The following is a 22,661-nucleotide window of genomic DNA, read 5'->3' as shown; positions in this document are numbered from 1 at the left end:
AGCCCTGAAGACCATTCCACTTGTCTGGCCCTTCGCTGTTTGGGGGTTGGATATGGTTGGTCCATTGAGAACAGGCAGGAGCGGTTTCACACATGTGCTTGTAGCAATCGACAAGTTTACCAAATGGATTGAAGCCAAGCCTATCAAGGATCTTGATGCTTGCACTGCCATCAGTTTCGTCAGGGAGTTAACATACAGATATGGGGTCCCGCATAGCATCATCACTGACAATGGGTCAAACTTTGATTCAGACAAGTTCAGAGCTTTTTGCGCCTCTCAAGGCACACGAGTCGACTACGCATCGGTCGCCCACCCCCAGTCGAATGGGCAAGCAGAAAGGGCAAATGGTCTGATTCTCAAAGGACTAAAACCTCGGCTGATGCGTGATCTCAAGCACGCAGCAGGTGCATGGGTCGACGAGCTTCCGTCAGTTCTGTGGGGATTGAGGACCACCCCGAATAGGTCGACTGGAAGAACCCCGTTCTTTCTAGTTTACGGAGCGGAAGCAGTCCTGCCGAGTGATCTACTTCACAATGCACCCCGAGTCGAGCTTTACACCGAAGATGAAGCAGAACAAGCCCGGCAAGACGCAGTCGACCTCCTGGAAGAAGAAAGAGAAATGGCTATGATCCGATCGACCATTTATCAGCAAGACTTGCGTCGGTTCCATGCCAGAAATGTGAAGAGTCGAGCCTTCCAAGAAGGAGATTTGGTCCTCCGAGTGGATCAACAGAAACCACACAAGCTCTCTCCTACTTGGGAAGGCCCCTTCATCGTCACCAAAGTCCTCCACAATGGAGCGTATCATCTTTACAATGTCGATCGCCAGATCGATGAGCCACGAGCCTGGAATGCGGAGCTTCTCCGCCCCTTTTATACCTAAATTCTCACTCGGATGAGATGTAATAAGAAAAACTCCTGTAGTGTATTTATCAAAGACAAAAGCGTTATAATTTTCCCAGTGATTATTATTGTTTTTTTGTAAGAAATCCCCCAGTGGGTGGCTTAGCTGCGAATCCGCTTCGCCTAAGTTTGTAAAAACAGTTTCCTACTGAGGGGCGAGCCGGCCTCCCACTCGGAGGCTTAGCTGCGAATCCGTTTCGCCTAAGTTTAAAAAACAAATCCTACCGAGTGGAGAGCAATCCTCCCACTCGGGGGCTTAGCTGCAGTCCAGTACTCGCTTAAGTTCTCTCACTGAGAGACTTAGCTGCAGTCCGGCACTCGCCTAAGTTTGAAAAAATATCCTACCGAGTGGAGAGCAATCCTCCCTCTCGGGGGCTTAGCTGCGGTCCAGTACTCGCCTAAGTTCTCTCACTGAGAGACTTAGCTGCAGTTCGGCACTCGCCTAAGTTTGAAAAAATCCTACCGAGTGGAGAGCAATCCTCCCACTCGGGAGCTTAGCTGCGGTCCAGTACTCACCTAAGTTCTCTCACTGAGAGACTTAGCTGCAGTCCGGCACTCGCCTAAGTTTGAAAAAATCCTACCGAGTGGAGAGCAATCCTCCCACTCGGGGGCTTAGCTGCAGTCCAGTACTCGCCTAAGTTCTCTCACTAAGAGACTTAGCTGCAGTCCGGCACTCGCCTAAGTTTGAAAAAATCCTACCGAGTGGAGAGCAATCCTCCCACTCGGGGGCTTAGCTGCAGTCCAGTACTCGCCTAAGTTCTCTCACTAAGAGACTTAGCTGCAGTCTGGCACTCGCCTAAATTTGAAAAAATCCTACCGAGTGGAGAGCAATCCTCCCACTCGGGGGTTTAGCTACAGTCCAGTACTCGCCTAAGTTCTCTCACTGAGAGACTTAGCTGCAGTCCAGCACTCGCCTAAGTTCGAAAAAAATCCTACCGAGTGGAGAGTAACCCTCCCACTCGGGGGCTTAGCTGCGGTCCAGTACTCGTCTATGTTCTCCCAAACACATCTCGATCCTCCAGGACGACGAAGGGCAGGTCGAATGCCACCTTCTCCTAGAGAGCTTCGCCACAAATACAATGTGCGCTCCGTCCCACTCTGCAGTAACAGGGTGCGGGTCGACTGCCGCCCACCCATGGGGAGCTTCACCACAAATACAAGACATGGGTCGACTGTTTCCCCCTCCTTCAGATCTGCGCTGCGAATACAGAAAGTTATCTCGAATAAAGATTCGGTTCGCTCAGCAGGAGATTCATGAAGATATTCAACGATAAATCAAGTTCAGATAAGATTCAAAGGTCCTAGACCGCAGATCAAAGTACTCGAGCCTCCAGCTCGATAGAGTTTAATGGTTACAAAATCCACTCGGCATTCCGAGGCAAATTTAAAGTGAAGCATAAAAGTTTTTATTCCTCAGGCGGAGGACTGGAAGGGGCGACGAACTCGTCCAAGTCGATCCCGTCTGCAATGCGATTGGCAGCAGCAATGAAAGTCTCCATGAAGTCTTGAAAGATGTGCTTCCTGGTATTGGCAACTTGGATGGCGGCCAACTTTTCTTCTCGCGCCTCCTTGCAGTGGATGCGGACCAGAGACAGAGCGACGTCAGCGCCACATCTAACAGAAGATTTCTTCCATTTCGCCACTCGACCTGGGACTTCATTTAGTCGGGTCATCAGGGACTCGAGGTCATTCTGAAGCGTCGTCCTAGGCCAGAGTGACGTGTCGATCCGTGGCATCGCAACCTTCAACCGAGCAAGATAGTCAACAACGCCGGCAACACGAGATTCCAGTCAGAGCACGTTCATAGCAGCCTCGTCCTTCACTGGAGAATTGATGGGGTCCAAGTCTGTCTCCACTCGACTGGTCTCCTCTTCGAAGTTCTGGCAGAATTCTGTAAACACAATTCAAGGATAAGTCAGTGGCTCTACGCAGGTTTGGTAACTGCAAGTCAGCCGGGCCGGAATAATTACCCTCGAGCATGACGAACAGCTTCTTGGCGAGTCCACCGAGATAAGCCTCCAGATCGTTCCTCTTCCCCGCCAGCTCACTTGCCTTGTCACTCAGAGTTATATTGCCATTCTTCAGACGGCTGACCTCTCGATTAGCCGCGTCGAGAGCAGTTTCCAGCCTGGAGTTTTCCTTTTCAAGAGTACCGACTGAAGCCAGTTTTTCTTCAGCAAGCTTCGTTTTGTTCAGGGCCTCCTTCTATGCTTCGGCAAGGTCTTGATCATTCTTCTTCAGAGCCTCCTCCATTTTGTCTGCGAAACAGCAAGTGAGATCAACATCGAGGACGGCCAGAAAGAAAGAACAGTCGACAAAAGTTTACCAGCCATACCTTTTGCTTCGTCCCTCGCCTTCTGCAAGTTCTCCTGAGCAAGCTCCAAGTCAAGGTTCAGCTGTATCTATTTGTTCTCCAACTCAGTGAAGCGAGCCACAAGTTCGCAGGATTTCTGCAAAAAATCAGTCGACAGACATCCAAGATAAGTTGCTTCTGAGTAACCAAGAGACAATGATGGCGTTTCTAAGACTACAGCCGAATCAAAAAACATTCGACAGTAGTCTCGGGGACTACACCTAGTGGGTGCACTCAGCGTGCCCCCACTGGTTCGACCAAAAAAAAATAACTGCCCGCAGTCGACCGTGTACAGTTCCATTCGACATGGCCTGACCAGACCGAGTGAAGAAGTTCAGCTAAAGCAACACAATATAGAGACTACAGTCGACTGCCAGCAGTCCACCGTAGTCTCAGGGACTACACCCAGTGGGTGCACTTAGCATGCCCCCACTCGTCAAAAGGATTAATAGACACACCCAGTGGGTGTACAGATATAAAGATCTTCGGAAAAGAGATTCTTCAGATAGCATATCCTAACAGAACAAGCGGTGAATCGACTGACCTGGACGTTGCTCTGAAGGGCTGAACTCGCGTCATAAGCTGCTTGGCTGGCTTCCCGAACCACCTTCACTTGCTCCATCATGATCCCCGCCTGGCGTATAGCCTCTTTGGCGGCACCCACTTGGTCCTCAGGGACGTGGTGTGTGGCAAAAAGTGAAGGCGGATTTGCAGTCGATGTCGAAGGCCGGACACTCGTCAGAGGTTCAGCGAAGGTCACGGAAGCCCGAGTGGTATCACCACCCTCCCGGACTGCGGCCTCAGACGCCGGAGTAGTTTGTGGGGTCTTGCCAGCTGGCGCCCTCCTGTTCCTTCGCGCCCTTAGCGGCACTTCGTCGTCATCATCAGGGAGGTCAATGACATGAGGAGGAGCTACAAGAAAAATCCAATCGACCCGAATTATAAGAAATCGTCAGTCAACCAAAAGCAGAGCATCAGTAATCGTACCGGGGTTGGAGGTAAAAGCGTCTTCCATCTCTTGATCATCGTCCTTGGCGGAGATCTCCAAGGTGGCAGCACTGCAAATTTGAAAGCCAGTCAGCTTATTCAATGAGTCGACCAAGAGTCCGTCACGTTCGACAAAGGAAAACAAATTCTACTATTACCCAGAAATGGTGGGGACAGTCATCTTCATCTTGGGCAGAGCCTTGGGCGGTTTGGACGGCGTCGCGCGTGGGTGCTTGGGAGCTTTTTCTGTCGGCGCTGGAGATGAGGTCCGAGGGCGCTTCGACGACTGCCCAACAGGGACAGTCGCCTTACCACGTTCCCGCACAGGGTCGTGTGTAAGCTTGGATCGCCGTTCCGAGCAGGGAGGTTCGGCTTCTTCCTCCTCCTCTTCACTAGAGTCGGCGTCGTCATCCCCCTCTCCTTCGCCGTCAGATTCCCACTCTTCTCCCTCGTCTCCACTTTTGCCTCCGCTCGCCTCTCCTTCCTCGGCCCGCTCCTGTGCTCCATTGGGTGTCGAGTACATCTCAGTAGTGGCCTAGAGGACAACAAACAAGACAAAAGTCAATCGACTGATCCAAAGAGAACAAATAAAGAAAGCAAGATCACAGTCGGAAACGCAAGGTCAGACCTTGTCCACTTCGTATGTTTGGTCGAGTGGAGGAATCCTCCTGGCTCCTCGGGGGTTGTCCTTGTTCCCTGTGATACTCGACAGCCACCCTTCCAACATCTCGTCAGTGACCTCCTCTGGGTGAATCCGAGTGGTGTCTTCGAGACCCGAGTACAGCCACATCGGGTGGTCACGGGCCTGAAGCGGTTGGATGCGCCTCCGAAGGAAGACTTCCAACAAGTCCATGCCAGTCACACCCTCGCGGACAAGCTGAACCACTCGACCAACCAGCACCTTGACTTGCGCCTTTTCCTCCGGCGTCACTTTCAGAGAGGCAGATTTTTGTGCTCGATTCAGAGAAAAAGGGGGAAGCCCAGTCGACTGTCCTGGGGTCACCTGGTCTTTACAGTAAAACCAAGTCGACTGCCACCCACGGACTGACTCGGGAAAAGTGATAGACGGAAAGGAACTTTTTCCCCTCATCTGGATCGCCAGGCCCCCGCACAGCTGGATCACCTGTGTCCGTTCGTCACTCGACTTGGCCTTCTTGACCGATTGAGAGCGGCAAGTGAAGATGTGCTTGAAGAGTCCCCAATGGGGGCGGCAACCCAAGAAGTTTTCACACAAGGAAACGAAAGCAGCGATAGAATTGGGAGTAAAGTGATGGAGCTGCGCTCCGAAGAAGTTCAAGAAGCTCCGGAAAAAAGGATGAGGAGGCAGAGAGAATCCACGGTCGATATGGGTGGCGAGGAGGACGCACTCACCATCAAGAGGCTGGGGTTCGACTTCTTTCCCCGGGAGACGCGCAGATTCGTGGGGAATGAGTCCCCCCTCGACCAGATCATCGAGATCATCCTGCCGAATCACCGACGGCATCCAGTCGCCCTGGATCCAATCCTTGGGCAGAGCAGTCCTCGAGGAAGATCCGCCCCGAGCGGACTTCTTCCCCTTCCCCTGCACCGCCGCCTTCTTCGCGCGCTCTAGAGCCGACGTCTTCTCCTTCACCATCGTCGCCGGCGAAGCTCGAACAGACCTACGGCACCAAGGTGAGAGTGGAGGTGGCGGAGGATCTTGTGAAGGAAGGGGGAAAAGTGAAGGCACACTGTTCGGGTGTCCCGAGCCGGCAGCTTATAAGAGGTCGCTTCCGAGTGGCTGACTAGTAGGCCCAGGCAATCCCGTCAAATCCCGCAACAGGCGTGCGCGTGGTACGTGGCGAAAAAGGTGGCGCGGGGATCGAGGAGCTTCCGTCCTATCCCATCCGATTACTGCGGCCGCCCCCGTCCTGCGCGCTTCCCGAAATTCAAATCCCGCAAGATCCGCGGGCCGCAGAACAACTCGTCAAACAGAAGATCCCTTTCACACCATCACTCGGAACTTCACAAGTAAAGAAATTCACTCGACAAGAGGCCAAGAATGGATCAAGGCGACTGAAAGAAGTTGACGACGTCATCCGTGACAATTGATCCAAAATGAGACGTTCATATAACATGAAGAACCAGTCGGAAAGATCCCCAACTCCTTCCCCACTCGAACCTCGATCCATTCGGGGGCTAATGATGAAGCTATGTACCTAGGGTAGGGGCATGGACCTGTCCTAAGTACCCTACCCAAGGACATCCCTAGAAGAAGTCACCTTTCAATCGACTTGGAGGTATCCCACTCGACGGATTCAAGACACTCGACCACGAAGCAATCACTCGACCAAGATCCAACCACTCGACTGCCAGGAGATCTAAAGTCACCCCGAACGCAAACGGTCGGTCATTAAGTAGCTTTTATGGTCATCATAGCACTTTATTAGGGCGTTACCAGTAACCCCCAGTCTTAATGTACTTTAAAACCCTACATTACTGAGGGCTGGAGAGGGCTGGCGAACTCTATATAAGCCACCCCTCCTTAGTATCAAGGGTTCGCACCCCTGTTATTCATACACACATAATTCAGTCGACCGCCTCCGGGCACCGAGACGTAGGGCTGTTACTTCCTCCGAGAAGGGCCTGAACTCGTAATCCTTGTGTGTTCTTACAACTCCTCCGTAGCTGAGATCTAGCCTCTCCATACATACCCCCCTACATCACTGTCAGAGTTAGAACCACGACAGCCGCCACCATCACCCCCTCCCTGCCTAGCTCCCTCCTACATCCCCTCCCTCCTCCATCCCGCCGCCGTCACCCCCTCCCTCCCTAGCTCCCTCCTCCATCCCGCCGTTGTTGCCCCCTACCTTCACCGCCACCGAGGTAGCTCCTCCTACTTCCCTCCCCCTCCTTCCCGCCTCCTCCCTCCTTCCTACCCCTCCTCCCTCCCTCCCTTCTCTCTGTTCTTGTAGAATGTAGGTAAATTAAATGTAGATTTTAGAATGTAGACATTATAGAATGTAGGTTTTGTAATAGAATAATTTTTAGACTATTTTAGGTGTTTTGAATAGAATAGGAAATTTTAGGTCTTTTGATTAGAAATTTTAGTAATGGAAATTTTCAGTTGGTAGAATTTGAAAAAATATCCTGTACTTGTTATATTCTGAACTTAGGGCATATTTTTAGGATTTAGTAAAAAATAGTAATAGTGGATGATGATGTAGATGTTTTAGGTATAGAACATTTTGAATAGATGATGATGTAGACGTTTTGATATATTTCATAGATAGACAAATGGATGGATAGATGGATGGATGATTATATTGATGGATATATAGATAGATGGATGGATGGATAGATGTTAGGGCTAGAACTATAGTGACAAATTTGTAGGGTCAGAACTAGGTTTTACAATTTTTTAGTAAATGTAGGTGTTTTGAATCAGCATAATAAGGTTTAGTTGATAGCTTATAGGGTTTCACTAAGTCCTAAGATGAAGATAATAATGTTTTTTTTATATTTTGTTTTTGCAGAAATCAAGGAGCCCCTGCATCATCCCCGCTGTCGTCCCCATCACCGACCCCCTCTGACCTCGAGGTGAGACCAGCCAAATCTCCATGTCGATGATGATGTATATGTTTTAATAGAACTAGTTTATTTAGTAAGTGGTTAATAGAACTAGCTTATTTAGTAAGTGTTTAATAGAACTATTTTAGAGAGGGAGACCTATATTGGCAAATTTAGCTATGTCAGAATTATATATAAGATATTTTGAAATGTTTTTGTTTATATTTTCAACCATTGAAATGCAGTGACCATCAAGTTTGAATGCTCATATGATGTAGATATAAGCATGTATATCTAGTGTTGCTCAAATAGGATATGTGCTTGCCAAGTGGCCATGTTTGCAGGGAACACCTCCGAGTGGACTATGTTTTGCCATAGTGTTGATTAATTTCCGTTCCAAAAAATTTCAGGCGCTCGATATATCATTTTTTAGCAAAGGTCATGCCAGATTTTTCTGTGAATTTTGGCATGGATTGTGCTATAATATAGGAAATATCGAGTGCGTTGGAAATGCCAAAAAGAGCATTTAACACCATTTTGGGTTTTGCCATCGAGTTATAATCTTTGAATTTTAAACACATGAGATGTCTAATGACGATGGGATCCCAGAGTGCGGGTACTGCTATGATGACCAGAGTTTGTGCGACAGGTTTCCTCACCTGCAAAATGATAGGTTTTTCATCGTGAAGCTGGAAGAGACCTTTGATGTTTGTACGGTACGCAACGACAAGCATTTCATCGTAATTAATATCATCACTTGTGCTTCTTTTGTTCAACGTGTAATTTCTGGATTTTTTTTCATTTCGGTTAGTACATCCCGTGCCATGCTAGACCATATGTATTGGAGAATCTTGGTTTTGCTCACTTATGAACTAAACATGGTTATGAGTTTCTGGTTAAGCTGTACAATGCGGTCAATCAATCCATTTCGGTTTCTCTAATTCGGAAGCTCTCTGCAAGGCATATAGATTTGAGGAGGGAATGCAAATAGATTTGATATTCGTCCCAAAGATAATGATGATGATGATAATATCGACATCCGGGTGGATGTGGATATGCCTCCAGTTTTGCCTAGATGTGAGTTTGTCAAACTAATTTGTTAAGTTCATTAATTTATATTGTTAATATAAATTAGTTGGTGTTTGTCGGTACTAAACTTATTTATTTATAATTGTCAACTTATTTCTTATCTTCAAGAAATACTCGGAAGGTTGTAAACAACACATACTACAACTATGACTCCGAGCTTAATTGTGAGGAGAAAGGTTATCGTGTCTCATTCATAGAAGATGTTGAGGCATTTAAAACCAATCACTCTATCAACCCAAATTATACTAGATATGTGCCACTAGTCCATAAATTGCTTGATGGTAACTTCATTGCCAAAAACTTGGTAAAATTTTGTTAATGATGGTAACTTCATTGCATACATTATTCTTAAGTAAACTACATTGCTAACTATATATGTTACTATTGTGTTTTTCAACAGAGGCTCCCGAAGGAGGTTGTGCCTGACTTGATGTTTATCAAAGGTGATATGCATATGGTTAGCTTACGACCAACTCCTTCGAAGGCTTACCACAGTGCATACTCAATTTCTTCAAACGATGGAAGGCTCAAAATCAAAGAATGGAGCAAAGTGATGAATGCGCACACGCAACTAATTGGAGACAAAATGAATGTGCGCAAGCCACAAGTTGGAGATAGGTTTATCTCCATTCTCCATTATGGAGATGGACCGGTTTATCTATTTTATGGTATTTTACCTAGGAGAGAGGAGTAGGTCCTAGGTATTAAGAACAATTAGTTAGTGTTGATTATATATGACTATGATGATGATGAGAAATTTTTATTATGTGCTACAATGTGTTAGAGTTGATGATGATGATGAGGAGGAGGAGTAGTGATAATGAGTACTATGATGATGAGGAGGAGGAGTTGTTATTATAAATATTGACGAAGTTGTTATATGATGTCTCATGGACGAAAATGATGATGATGATGATGAGTTGTTATATGATAGTGATGTATTATGATGATAAGTTGTTAATGCTATTATGATGATGATGATGATGAGTTATTATGTCATTAGGTGAAAGAACCGCGAATTAGTTTCAAGTGGATGGATCCAAAGTGACCATTGGTCACTTTGGATCCATGCACTTGAAACTAATCCACAGTTCTTTCACCCAATGATGTAATAACTCATTATGATGTAAAAACAATCTATAAATTGCTACTGTATGAAAACTTGTATAATGGTGTATGAGTACGACATAAAAAAATAGAATACGTAATAATAGTAATAGCGCAGGTAGAGAGGCGCGCTGCTAGTAACTACCAGTAGCGCTTTCTACCAAAAGCGCTACTGCTAAGTAGGTATAGCAGTAGTGCGGGAAAACCCACGCTACTACTACACTTTAGCTGTAGTGCTGTAGCAGTAGCGCCGAGCCCCGCGCTGCTGCTATACCTAAAACCGGCGCTACTGCTAGGCTTTTACCTAGTAGTGATGGGCATGCCACAAATTGTTTCAGCCCTGGAGGGTATATGCTTCAATGCAAAGGACAACTCGCCTCCCCACCGCTCATCAGAGTGGAACCACCGGCTAATGCTTCAGACAGAGGGAAAGGATGCCCTACGCTACATGGATCAAAGTTGGTTTTTCGGTAGGGGCCGGGACAATGGTGGCCTACCAGAAGGGAAGACACCGGCTGTGTATGCCAGCATCACCTCGGGGGTGGCCTTCATGGGACCCAAGCAACGACAAACTCCCGTGTTCTACTTCTCGATGATGGCGGTGGGCACGGACGTGCTGGGCGCCGCCTTGTTGATGTCCATGTAACCGGCTCGCCTCCGGTCTTGTGGGCCCCCTGGCAGGCCCCCGACGCCCATCTTCTGCTATATGGTGTGTTTTGACCTGGAAAAATTCAGAAGAAAGCTTTCAGGACGAAGCGCCGCAGTCTCGAGGCGGAACCTGGGCAGAACAAATCTAGGGCTCCAGCGGAGCTGTTCTGCCGGGGAAACTTCCCTCCGGGAGGGGGAAATCGAAGCCACCGTCATCACCACCGATCCTCTCATCAAGAGGGGGTCATTCTCCATCAACATCTTCACCAGCACCATCTCCTCTCAAACCCTAGTTCATCTCTTGTATCCGATCTTTGTCTCAAAACCTTAGATTGGTACCTGTGGGTTGCTAGTAGTGTTGATTACTCCTTGTAGTTGATGCTAGTTGGTTTATTCGGTGAAAGATCATATGTTCAGATCCTTAAAGATTATTAATACTCCTCTGATTATGAACATGAATATGCTTTGTGAGTAGTTACGTTTGTTCCTGAGGACATGGGAGAAGTCTTGTTATAAGTAATCATGTGAATTTGGTATTCGTTCGATATTTTGATGAGATGTATGTTGTCTCTCCTCTAGTGGTGTTATGTGAACGTCGACTACATGGCACTTCAGCATGATTTGAGCCTAGGGGAAGGCATTGGGAAGTAATAAGTAGATGATGGGTTTCTAGAGTGACAGAAGCTTAAACCCTAGTTTATGCGTTGCTTCGTAAGGGGCTGATTTGGATCCATATGTTTCATGCTATGGTTAGATTTATCATAATTCTTCTTTCGTAGTTGCTGATGCTTGCGAGAGGGGTTAATCATAAGTGGGAGGCTTGTCCAAGGAAGGGAAGCACCCAAGCACTGGTCCACCCACATATCAAATTATCAAAGTAACAAACACGAATCATATGAGCATGATGAAAACTAACTTGACAACAACTCCCATGTGTCCTCGGGAGCGCTTTGCTTTATATAAGAGTTTGTCTAGGCTTGTCCTTTGCTACAAAAAGGATTGGGCCACCTTGCTGCATCTTGTTTACTTTTGTGACTTGTTACCCGTTACAAATTATCTTATGACACAACTATCTGTTACCGATAATTTCAGTGCTTGCAGAGAATACCTTGCTGAAAACCGATTGTCATTTCCTTCTACTCCTCGTTTGGTTCGACACTCTTACTTATCGAAAGGAATACGATAGATCCCCTATACTTGTGGGTCATCAAGACTCTTTTCTGGTGCCGTTGCTGGGGAGTGAAGCGCCTTTGGTAAGGAAACATTTATATAGTGTGCTGAAATTTACTGTCACTTGTTACTATGGAAAATAATCCTTTGAGGGGCTTGTTCGGGGTATCTTCACCTCGACCGGAAGAGTGAAGAGTTGCTCCTCAACCTAATGCACCTACTGAAAATATTTATTATGAAATTCCTTCGGGTATGATAGAGAAACTGCTAGCTAATCCTTATGCAGGAGATGGAACATTACATCCCGATATGCATCTATGTGGATGAAGTTTGTGGATTATTTAAGCTTGCAGGTATGCCCGAGGATGTAGTCAAGAAGAAGGTCTTCCCTTTATGTTTGAAGGGAAAGACATTGACATGGTATAGGCTATGTGATGATATTGGATCATGGAACTACAACCGATTGAAATTGGAATTTCATCAAAAGTTTTATCCTATGCATCTAGTTCATCGTGATCGGAATTACATATATAATTTTTTGCCTCGTGAAGGAGAAAGTATTGCTCAAGCTTGGGGAGGCTTAAGTCAATGTTATATTCATGCTCCAATCATGAGATCTCAAGAGAAATTATTATTCAAAATATTTATGCTCGGCTTTCTCATAATGATCGATCCATGCTCGATACTTCCTGTACGGTTCTTTCATGAAGAAGGATATTGAATTCAAATGGGATTTTTTTGGAAAGTATTAAACGCAACTCTGAAGATTGGGAACTCGACGAAGGTAAGAAGTCAGTTATAAACCTTAAGTTTGATTGTGTTAAATCTTTTAAGGATACCGACGCTTTTCATGATTTTAGCACTAAATATGGACTTGACTCTGAGATAGTAGCTTCTTTCTGTGAATATTTTGCTACTCATGTTGATCTCCCTAAATAGAAGTGGTTTAAATATCATCCTCCGATTGAAGTTAAAGTAGTAGAACCTATTAAAGTTGAAGAAGAAACTATTACTTACAATGTTAATCCTATTGTTCCTACTGCTTATATTGAGAAACCACCTTTTCCTGTTAGAATAAAGGATCATGCTAAAGCTTCAACTGTGGTTCATAAGAGTTATACTAGAACACCTACACCCCCTGAACAAATTAAAGTTGAACCTAGTATTGCTATGGTTAAAGATCTCTTGGTCGATAATATTGATGGGCATGTTATTTATTTATGTGATGAAGCTGCTAGAATTGCTCAACCCGATACTAAAGATAAACATAGACCTGTTGTTGGCATGCCTGTTCTTTCTATGAAAATTGGAGATCATTGTTATCATGGCTTATGTGATGTGGGTGCTAGTGTGAGTGCAATTCCTTATACCTTGTACCACGAAATTATGAATGATATTGCACCTGCTGAGATAGAAGATATTGATGTTACTATTAAGCTTGCCAATAGAGATACTATTTCACCAATTGGGATGGTTAGAGATGTTGAAGTCTTGTGTGGTCAAATAAAATACCCTACTGATTTTCTTGTTCTTGGTTCCGCACAAGATGATTTTTGTCCCATTATATTTGGTAGCCTTTCTTGAATACTATTAATGCTAAGATAGGCTGCGAGAAAGATATTGTTATTGTTGGTTTAGGGGATATGTCTCATGATTTTAATTTCTCGAAATTTTATAGACAACTCCATGATAAAGAATTGCCTAGTAAGGATGAAATTATTGGTCTTGCTTCTATTGTGGTGCCTACTACTGATCCTTTAGAACAATTTTTTCTAGACCATGAAAATGATATGTTTATGAATGAAAGAAGGGAAATAGATGAAATATTCTTTAATAAAGGGCATGTTTTGGAACACAATTTTCCTGTACAAATCCTTGGGGATCCTCCTCCATCCAAGGGTGATCCCGTGTTTGAGCTTAAACAATTACCTTATACTTTCAAATATGCTTATCTCGATGAAAAGAAGATATATCATGTTACTATTAGTGCTAACCTTTCAGAGCATCAAGAACAAAAGCTATTGAAAACTCTGAAGAAGCACCGTGCCACTCTTGGATATACTCTTGATGATCTTAAGGGCATTAGTCCCACTCTATGTCAGCACAAAATTAATTTGGAGCCTGATGCCAAACCAGTTGTTGATCACCAACGATGGTTAAATCCTGAGATGAAAGAAGTGGTAAGAAATGAAATACTAAAGCTTCTGGAGGCAGGTATAATTTATCCTATTGCTGATAGTAGATGGGTAAGTCATGTTCACTCTGTCCCTATGAAGGCAGGTATTACTGTTGTTCCTAATGATAAGAATGAATTGATTCCACAAAGAATTGTTACAGGTTATAGAATGGTAATTGATTTTCGCAAATTAAACAAATTTACTAGAAAATATCATTACCCTCTACCTTTTATTGATCAAATGCTAGAAAGACTATCCAAACATACACTTTTTTTGCTTTCTAGATGGTTATTCTGATTTGTCTCAAATACCTGTGTCAAAAGATGATCAGGAAAGACCACTTTTAATTGCCGTTTTGGTACTTTCGCTTATAGACATATGCCTTTTGGTTTATGCAATGCACCGGCTACCTTTCAAAGATGTATGACTGCTAAATTCTCTGACTTTTGTGAAAAGATTGTTGAGGTTTTCATGGATGAGTTCTCCGTTTACGGAACTTCTTTTGATGATTACTTAAGCAACCTTGATCGAGTCTTGCAGAGATGTGAAGAAACTAATCTTGTCTTGAATGGGGAAAAGTGCCACTTTATGGTCAATGAAGGTATTGTCTTGGGGCATAAAATTTCTGAAAGAGGTATTGAAGTTGACAAAGCTAAAGTAGATGCTATTGAAAAGATGTCGTGTCCTAAAGATATCAAAGGTGTAAGAAGTTTCCTTGGTCATGCTGGTTTCTATAGGAGGTTTATTAATGACTTCTCTAAAATTTCTAGGCCTCTCACTAATCTCTTGAAAAAAGATGTTCCTTTTGTTTTTGATGATGACTGTGTAGAAGCATTTGAAATACTTAAGAAAGCCATGATTTCTGCACCTATTGTTCAACCACCTGATTGGAATTTACCCTTTGAAATTATGTGTGATTCTAGTGATTATGCTGTTGGTGCTATTCTAGGACAAAGAGTTGATAAGAAATTGAATGTTATTCATTATGTTAGGAAAACTCTAGACAGTGCCCAGCAAAATTATGCTACTAGTGAAAAGGAATTTTTAGCAATTTCTTTCGCTTGTGATAAGTTCAGATCTTATATTGTTGATTCCAAAGTAAATGTTCACACTGGTCATGCTGCTATTAAATATCTTATGGAAAAGAAAGATGCTAAACCTAGACTTATTAGATGGGTTCTCTTGCTGCAAGAATTTGATTTGCATATTATTGATAGAAAGGGAGCTGAGAACCCCGTTGTAGACAACTTGTCTAGGTTAGAAAGTGTTCTTGATGACCCACTACCTATTGATGATAGCTTTCCAGATGAGCAATTAGTTGTCATAAATGCTTCTCATAATACTCCATGGTATGTTGATTATGCTAATTATATCGTTGCTAAATTTATACCACCTAGTTTCACATACCAGAAAAAGAAAAAGTTTTTCTATGATTTGAAACATTACTTTTGGGATGACCCACACCTTTATAAAGAAGGAGTTGATGGTGTTATTAGACATTGTGTACCTGAGCATGAACAGGAACAAATCCTACGTAAGTGCCATTCCGAGGCTTACGGGGGACACCACGCTGGAGATAGAACTGCACATAAGGTATTGCAATCTGGTTTTTATTACCCCACTCTCCTCAAGGATACTCGTAAGTTTCTCTTGTGTTGTGATGAATGCCAAAGAATTGGTAATATTAGTAGACGTCATGAAATGCCTATGAATTATTCTCTTGTTATTGAACCATTTGATGTTTGGGGCTTTCATTACATGGGACATTTTCCTTCCTCCAATGGGTATACACATATTTTAGTCGCTGATGATTACGTTACTAAGTGGGTAGAAGCTATTCCAACTAGTAGTGCTGGTCATAACACTTCTATTAATATGCTTAAAGAAGTCATTTTTCCAAGGTTTGGAGTCCCTAGATATTTAATGACTGATGGTGGTTCACATTTTATTCATGGTGCTTTCTGTAAATTGCTTGCTAAATATGATGTTAACCTTAGAATTGCATCTCCATATCATCCTCGGTCTAGTGGTCAAGTAGAATTGAGCAATAGAGAGATTAAATTGATTTTGCAAAAGACTGTTAATAGATCTAGAAAGAATTGGTCTGAGAAACTTGATGATGCATTATGGGCTTATAGAACTGCTTATAAAATCCTATGGGTATGTCTGCGTATAAAATGGTTTATGGAAAGGATTGTCACTTACCTCTTGAACTAGAACACAAAGCTTATTGGGAAATCAAAGATCTCAATTATGATTTCAAACTTGCCAGCGAGAAGAGGTTATTTGACATTAGCTCACTTGATGAATGGAGAACCCAAGCCTATGAGAATGTCAAGTTGTTTAAAGAAAAGGTTAAGAGATGGCATGACAAGAGGATACAAAAGCGTGAGTTTAATGTAGGTGATCATGTTTTGCTATACAACTCACGTTTAAGATTTTTTGTAGGAAAGCTTCTCTCTAAATGGGAAGGTCCTTACATTATCGAGGGGGTCTATCATTCCGGTGCCATCAAAATCAACAACGCCGAAGGCACAATTCCGAATGTGGTAAACAGTCAAAGAATCAAACATTATATCTCAGGTACTCCCATAAATGTTGGGACCAACATAATTAATACCATAACACCGGAGGAGCATAAGGGATACTTTCCAGAACCTTTCAGACTCCGAAAAGGAATAGGTATGTGGTACGGTAAGTAAACCGACTCCAAAACATTTCCAATGGCAATTTTTGTCCGTTTTGGAATATTTAAAAAATTAGGAAAATTAAAAGTAGTCCGAAAGATGCACGAGGAGACCACAAGGGTGGAGGGCGCGCCCTACCCCCTGGGCGCGCCCCCTGCCTTGTGGCCACCTCGTGTGCCCCCGGACTCTGTTTTCTTGCACAATACTTCTTTTGGTCGGTAAAAATTCATTATATAATCTCCCGAAGGTTTTGACCACCGTACCATGACAAAATCCCCTCTTTTCCTTTTGAGTTGTTTTCTGCCAGAGTTTTCAAGACCAGGCATCATGTCGTCCCCTTCCTCCAACAACGCGGGCGATGATGCTTGGCTGATGAAGATAGAGATGAAGAGAGAAGAACTTGGGGAAACTAAAGAGGATGATAAGATCAAGAAGGTCACAGGAGATCAAGCCCTGGCAGCAGAAGAAGAAGACATCCTTCAACCTTACTACAATCATCTTACCCCTACTGAAATTGAATCTTTCAAGATCATTGAAATAGTTTGTGTGCAAAATAAATGTCTCACTCATGAAAATATTTTGTTGTAAGATCATATCACCGCACTCTAGGGCATTACTCGTAAATTGGAGCATCTCCTACGCTCGATGTGTGGCACTACTTCATCAACAACTCAATCATCACCACCTCCGAAGAAAGAGACATAAATACATGGGTATGGGCACTCCCCTTGGCAACTTCCAAGCTTGGGGAAGGTTCCCCGGTATCGTATCACCATCACATCTTTATCTTTATTGTTTTTCTTAGTTCGATCCTTTTGGTTATATCTTGATCTAGTAGTATAAAGTTTTAGTATGATCTAGCTTTGAGTTTTGTTTTGATTTCTATCTATGTAATTGAGTCCGTGAGTTATATATAATAAAGAGTAGTTTTGAGTTGAGGGCTTTGCTATCTTGCTATGATCTTGAGGGAATAAAATAAGAGAAAGGATAAAAAGAATTAAAGATCATATATTGATCTTATGGAGAGTAATGACTTCACATACAAAGAGTATGATGAATAAAATTTGTTGAGAGTTGCCAAACATTGTTTTGGTCATTGTTGCAATTAATTGGAAGTAATAAAGAAAGAGAGGCTTCACATATAAATATACTATCTTGGACATTTTTTTGTAATTGTGAGCACTCATTAAAATATGACATGCTAAAAAGTTGATGTTGGACAAGGAAGAAAACATAATGGGTTATGTTTTCTTATATCTGAATAGAAGTTATACTGTCATGGATCATCCAACATGTTGAGCTTGCCTTTTCCTCTCATGCTAGCCAATTTTTTTGCACCAAGTAGAGATACTACTTGTGCTTCCAAACATCCCTAAACCCAGTTTTTCCATGAGAGTCCACCTATGGATTGAGTAAGATCCTTCATAATAAGTTGTCATCGGTGCAAGCAATAAAAATTGCTCGCTAAATATGGATTGAGTATGATCTATAAGAAGTTATTTTTTGCAATTGCTTCAATGACCTACCTATGGATTGAGTAAGATCCTTCAAGTAAGTTGTCATCGGTGCAAGCAATAAAAATTGCTCTCTAAATATGTATGATCTATTAGTGTGAAGAAAATAAGCTTTATATGAACTTGTGATATGGCAGAAATAAAAGCGACGGACTGCATAATAAAGTTCTTTATCACAAGCGGCAATATAAAGTGACATTCTTTTGCATTAAGATTTTACGCATCCAACCATAAAAGCGCATGACAAACCTCTGCTTCCCTCTGCGAAGGGCCTATCTTTTATTTTTACCTTCTACCCTTATACAAGAGTCATGGTGATCTTCACCTTTTCTTTTTGCACTTTTTCCTTTGGCAAACGCTATGTGTCGGAGAGATCCGGATATATATATCCACTTGGATGTAGGTTTACATAAAGTATTCTTGTTGACATTACCCATGAGGTAAAAGGTTGGGAGGCGAAACTATAAGCCCCTATCTTTCTCTGTGTCCGATTGAAACTTTGTACCCATAAGTATCGCGTGACTGTTAGCAATTGTGAAAGACTAAATGATAGTTGAGTATGTGGACTTGCTGAATAGCTCTTATATTGACTCTTTCCGATGTTACGATAAATTGCAATTTCTTCAATGACTGAGATCATAGTTTATTAGTTTTCAAAATGAAGTTTCTGATTCATACTTTACCTTGTGAATGAATTGTTACTTTAGCATAAGAAATTATATGCAATATATGTTGCTGTTCTAAAGATGATCATGATGCCCTCATGTCCGTATTTTATTTTATCAACGCCTCTATCTCTAAACATGTGGACATATTTTGCGATATCGGCTTTCTCTTGAGGACAAGCAAGGTCTAAGCTTGGGGGAGTTGATACATCCATTTTGCATCATGCTTTTATATTGATATTTATTGCATTATGGGCTGTTATTACACATTATATCACAATACTTATGCCTATTCTCTCTTATTTTATAAGGTTTACATGAAGAGGGAGAATGCCGGTAGATGGAATTCTGGACTCGAGGAGGAGCACATATTAGAGACCTATTCTGCACAACTCCAGAAGTCCTGAAACTTCACGGAGAATATTTTTGGAATATATACCCCTAGGCGCGCCCTTCGGTCTTGTGGGCCCCCTGGAGGGCCCCCGACGCCCATCTTCTACTATATGGTGTGTTTTGACTTGGGAAAAATAAGAAGGAAGCTTTTGGGATGAAGCGCCGCCATCTCGAGGCGGAACCTAGGCAGAACCAATCTAGGGCTCCGGCGGAGCTGTTCTGCAGGGGAAACTTCCCTCCGGGAGAAGGAAATCAAAGCCATCGTCATCACCACTGATCCTCTCATCGAGAGGGGGTCAATCTCCATCAACATCTTCACCAGCACCATCTCCTCTCAAACCCTAGTTCATCTCTTGTAGCCGATCTTTGTCTCAAAACCTCAGATTGGTACCTGTGGGTTGCTAGTAGTGTTGATTACTCCTTGTAGTTGATGCTAGTTAGTTTATTCGGTGAAAGGTCATATGTTCAGATCCTTAATGATAATTAATACTCCTCTAATTATGAACATGAATATGCTTTGTGAGTAGTTACGTTTGTTCCTGAGGACATGGGAGAAGTCTTGTTATAAGTAATAATGTGAATTTGGTATTCGTTCGATATTTTGATGATATGTATGTTGTCTCTCATCTAGTGGTGTTATGTGAACGTCGACTACATGACACTTCACCATGGGCCTAGGGGAAGGCATTAGGATGTAATAAGTAAATGATGGGTTGCTAGAGTGACAGAAGCTTAAACCCTAGTTTATACGTTGCTTCGTAAGGGGCTTATTTGGATCCATATGTTTCATGCTATGGTTAGATTCATCTTAATTCTTCTTTCGTAGTTGCGGATGATTGCGAGAGGGGATAATCATAAGTGGGAGGCTTGTCCAAGGAAGGGCAGCACCCAAGCACCGGTCCACCCACATATCAAATTATCAAAGTAACGAACGCGAATCATATGAGCATGATGAAAACTAACTTGACAACAATTCCCATGTGTCCTCAGGAACACTTTGCTTTATATATGAATTTGTCCAGGCTTGCCCTTTGCTACAAAAAGGATTGGGCCACCTTGCTGCACCTTGTTATTTTTGTCACTTGTTACCCGTTACGAATTATCTAATCACACAACTATCTGTTACCGATAATTTTAGTGCTTGCATAGAATACCTTGCTGAAAACCTCTTGTCATTTCCTTCTGCTCCTCGTTGGGTTCGACACTCTTACTTATCGAAAGGACTACCATAGATCCCCTATATTTGTGGGTCATCATGGTCACAGGCACGGGAGGCACCGTACGACACGGTATCGTCCACGGCAGTAGGCCACGATGCCCGTGCCGTCGTGATCCCCCCTTCCCGGCCAGCCTGGAGCAACTCACCACTCCTTGGGAAGCTGAACCATGCGCGGGCTTGGTGATTCAGCCTCTGCAGCAGCCTGGAGTGTTGATGGAGGTGGGAACAGACAGTTGCCTGGCTCGTGACCAACGGGCACAACGGGCCACCCAAGCGACTTTTATGCCGGAGAACTCTTCTTCCTGCTCGCTGTATGCCACGGAGAAAACTGTTCAAGGAGGAAATGGGGAGCGGAGGTGTGGTGGGGTTTTTGCTTGGTGTTTGGCATCGTTTACATAGCGGACAGACGCGAGGAGCCAACCGGCATTGTGTTTAATGTTGGCCGGCTCGCGAACGGACGTGTGGCTGGAGTAGGTATCTCGATACATGCGTGGGTTTAATGGAGGAAAATGAGCAGTCTGCAACCATTTGAATGCGACGAGGAGGCGTGTTCAACCGGGCGTCCAACGGGTATCGCCCTCGGCCGACGCGCCACTTCAATGGCGGAGGCAGTGAGAGATTGCGTCCGCTTTGAGCCGGCTTAAACGTGGAGTGGCCGCTCCACATTGGCATGAATGCAGGCAGACGCGAGCGAGGAGGGGGTTCCGGTGGGTCAGGGTGGTCAGAAGCGAGCATGTGTGCTATCAGGACGCTCGCAAAAGCCCCCCTCCCCCCCACGTTTGTCTCCAGTTTGCGGGAGAAAGTGCGTCCAGACCATCATGCGAACCGATACATGCATTGCGTTGGATGGCACAACACGTCCAAAGAGCGCGGTTCGGACGTATGCAGGTGGTTTGAGGGTTGGAGCTGGAGATGCCCATAGCAACGTTTGACTCAGGAAAAATCAGAGCTACAGAGGCCCGTGGGTCGACAAGCTAGGTTATAACCTGGTCTCAGGGCCTAGCCGGCCTAGGAGTTTCCAAGGGCCTCTGGCTGCACAAGAAACCTTCCTCCAAAAGAATCCTTCCTTGGCGTACACGCCTGGGGCTCTTTGTCGGTTTAGGGATCTAAGTTACTTAGGAAATATGTAACCCTAGGCCTTGTCGCCTTTTTTGCGAGAAAACTTTCAATCTATTCATCTTCAATCATGACAGTACAATGAACGTCAGAAGTAAAAAATTTACATGCAGATCCGTAGACCACGTAGCGACGACTACAAGCGCTGAAGCAAGCCGAAGGCGCGCCGCCGTCATTGCCCCTCCCTCGCTGGAGCCAGGCAAAACTTTTGTAGTGGAAAGTCGGGAAGTCATCGTGCTAAGGCCCCACAGGACCAGCGCAGCAGAATAGCAACCACCGCCGATGAAGAGTAGTGTAGATCGGAAGGATACAACCTAAAGACACACGAACTTAGACGAACTACGACCAAACCCGAGAAAATCCACCAAGGACAGATCTATCGGAGACACACCTCCACACACCCATCGACAATGCTAGACACACCATCGGGCAGGGAACAGGCAAGGAGAACCTTATTCCATCTTCAGGGAGCCGTCACCGTCTCGTCTTCCTAAGCAGAACACAAACCTTAACAAAACTTGAAGAAACATTTAAAAGTAGAGCCCTCCCGTTGGCAAGGTACGAGATCCACCGCACTGCCATGGCCCTCAGGCCAACTCCACCGCACGACCCCAAACGGACGCCCGTTTTGTCCGGATTCTCTCCGTTTGGGGTGGCAATGGGTGGCAAAACAGACATGCATGTTCAGGATAAGTTGGAGGCGCCAATGCGCCGACCGACCCCAAAATGTCCGCCTCGTCCTCACGCCTCAACTGCCCGCGAGCTCATGCTCTCGCTCCGTCGGTGCAGTCGCCGCTGCCGAGCTCGCCCGCTCCGCTCCGCCCCACACCTGCCCATGCCCCCGCCGCGGCTTGCCAACCACCGTGCGTGATACGTCTCCAACGTATCTATAATTTATGAAGTATTTATGCTTTTATTTTATCATTCTTGGATATTTTATAATCATTTTATAGCAACTTTATATCATTTTTGGGACTAATCTATTGACCCAGTGCCCAGTGCCAGTTGCTGTTTTTTGCTCGTTTTTTACATCGCAAAAAATCAATACCAAACGGAGTCCAAACACAACGAAACTCCACGGAGATTTTTTATGGACCTGAAGGAA

Source organism: Triticum urartu, chromosome 7 (assembly GCF_003073215.2).
Source record: "Triticum urartu cultivar G1812 chromosome 7, Tu2.1, whole genome shotgun sequence".
NCBI lineage: Eukaryota > Viridiplantae > Streptophyta > Magnoliopsida > Poales > Poaceae > Triticum > Triticum urartu.
Note: the sequence above shows the minus strand (reverse complement) of the source record.